The 2500-nt window shown below is 77.3% G+C and overlaps 1 non-coding gene across 1 annotated transcript; it reads right to left on the bottom strand.

Annotated features, from left to right (window-relative positions):
- Nucleotides 1–1358: 1358 nt before the first annotated feature.
- LOC122207458 lies at nucleotides 1359–1511 on the bottom strand. The gene has a single exon (XR_006196870.1). It is a non-coding gene; the product is annotated as a 5.8S ribosomal RNA (ribosomal RNA).
- Nucleotides 1512–2500: the final 989 nt, after the last annotated feature.

Here is a 2500-nt window from a genome sequence, read left to right as displayed (position 1 = left end):
CGGCACAGGCGGGAGCCCTGCCGGGGTTGGAAGGCGGAGGGGGGGGCGAGGAACGGGGGGTCGGGCAGGGCCCGAGGCGCGGGACGCGCCGCCTCGCGACGACCCCGGAGGGGGAACCGCGGCGAGCGGCGCGGGGCGGGGGAGCGAGGGGGGGAAGCGGGCGCGGGCGTGGGGGGGGTCCGAGCGCGGCGGTCGCCCCCGACCGCCGGCCCTTTTCCCCCCACGCGACGCACCCGGCCTCCCCCCACACACGTCCCACGTGCCCCGCGCTCCCACCGCGGCCCCGGACCGGGCCCGGCGGACGGCGCGGCACGCCTCCAGCCACAGAGACCCCCGCGGAGAACCAACACCCCCCCAACACCGCGACAACGCGGGCTCGGGGCACGCAGTGCGGCGCGGCCGCAACCCGGGGGGAAGCGCGCAGCGGCGGGCGACGCCGCGGCGTCCCGCGGGCCGCCGCCGGGGCACGCATCCCCGGGGCGCAGCCCCGCGCGCGACTCGGCCTCGGCGCGAGCCGCCCCGACAGGGCAAAGGGGGCCGGGATCGCCGGCGGGGAGCGGGGGCGGGGCCGCGGCTCAGGCCCCCGACCGCACGGCCGCGGACCGGGAGAGGAGGGGGCCACGGCCGGACCGCCGCGGTCGCCGCCCGGGGCAAGGCGGCGAGACCGACGGCGCTCCGGATCCGCGCCTCCACCCCCCACGACGGCCCGCGGGACCGCGCGGCACGGGGCACCGCAAAACCCTCCCGAGACCCGGGCGGCGATCCCAAAGACCGCGTGCGGCACGAGGGATCTCCCCCAGAGGGACCGCGGCGGCGGCCGCGGCCCTCAGGCGCGAGCTCTCCTCGCCCTTCCCTTTTCTCGCGGGCGGCGACCGGCCGCCTCCGGCCTCTCCCCCCCACAGCCCCACCTCTCCCCCCCCAACCACCCCACGCCACCGCCCCACGGGCGCCGGCCCCCAGCCCCCGTCCCACGCCCTCCCACGTCCCACACACAGGCCACCGCCGAGCGGACCCGGCGGGGCGAGGCGGGGGCGAGGGGGGTGCTGAGGGAGGCGGCGGGGACCGGACACACGGGGCCGGGGAGGGGGCGGGGAGGAGGAGGAGGAGGAGGAAGGAGGGAGGGCCGGCAGCGGCAGCCACCGTCGTCTGCACTTAGGGGGACGGAGGGCCCGGCGGCCAGGACGACCCTCTCCCCGGCCCGCGGACGACCCCGCACACCAAACCGCCGCGCAGGCGGGCGTGGCGGGGCGCACTCGGGCAGGGGCGGGCGCCGGCGGGACAGGCCCTGCGAGGGAACCCCCAGCCGCGCCTTACCCCCGGGAGAGAGACCCACCCGGGGGAGGCGATTGATCGGCAAGCGACGCTCAGACAGGCGTAGCCCCGGGAGGAACCCGGGGCCGCAAGTGCGTTCGAAGTGTCGATGATCAATGTGTCCTGCAATTCACATTAATTCTCGCAGCTAGCTGCGTTCTTCATCGACGCACGAGCCGAGTGATCCACCGCTAAGAGTCGTACGAGTTTTTGTGATCGCCGGGAGGGCCAACCCCGAAAAGGGGCGACCCCCCCAACCTGGCACAGCACATCCCCGAAGGGTGCCTCCGGCCGGCCAGCGAGAGACAACAAAGACCAGACTCCGAGAGGTCGGAAGGGTTGGAACAGGGCAAGTCCAGCAGCCCGCCCCGCCACGCGGACGACGCGCGGGGCGAGCTCGGAACAACCCCACAGGCGCCCAGGGGGTTCCCGCCTGTCCCCTCCCCCCAACACACACCCAAGGGACACGGGGCGCACGCACACGCACACGCTCACGCACCACCCGGCAGCCGCCGGGCAAGCCCCCTCCCGGCAACCGGGGAGGGCCGTGGCGTGGGCGCAAGCGCGGCGGCGCCCCGGCCTGGGGCGGCGGGGGGCGGGCAGCGGAGTCTGGAGGAGACACGGGAAGACCAGCCTCCACGGCTCCCCACGGGCCCGACCGCCCCGACCCGAGGCGGACGGGCGACCCCCAAAGGGTCTTTAAACCTCCGCGCCGGGACGCGCTAGGTACCTGGACAGGGTGGAGGCGGGCGAGGTGGGTGGGGGACGAGGGAGCCCGCGACACCGCCAACCACCTCGACGCCGGCCCCCCCGGGGCCGCGGCCGGACCCACAAACGGCAACCGAAAGCCCCGACGCTGCCGGCCCGTGACGGAGGCTCCGACGGGGGCTAACCGCCCCCCCCACAGACCGCCGCCACCCGACGCCCCTCGCTTCCCCCCCCCCACGACCCCCACACGACCCTTCTTCTCCCCCCCATCCAGGGCCGCCGGGGCTGACCGGCCCCGGCCCCGCCCTCACTTCCGAGCACACCTTCCCCGTGGCACCGACCAACCCTCACCGTCCCCTCCCCCGCACCCGCGGCCCAGGCCCCCCCCCCTCTGCGGGAGGGGGGCTGCGGCGGGAAGCGGGGCACGAGCGGGCAAGGGCGTGGGGGTGGCGGTTCGGGGAGGAGGCGGGGAAGGAGACGG

This window comes from Panthera leo, chromosome E1 (genome assembly GCF_018350215.1).
Source record: "Panthera leo isolate Ple1 chromosome E1, P.leo_Ple1_pat1.1, whole genome shotgun sequence".
NCBI lineage: Eukaryota > Metazoa > Chordata > Mammalia > Carnivora > Felidae > Panthera > Panthera leo.
The sequence above is the reverse complement of the archived record's forward strand: the minus strand, read 5'-3'. Positions and strand labels throughout refer to the sequence as shown.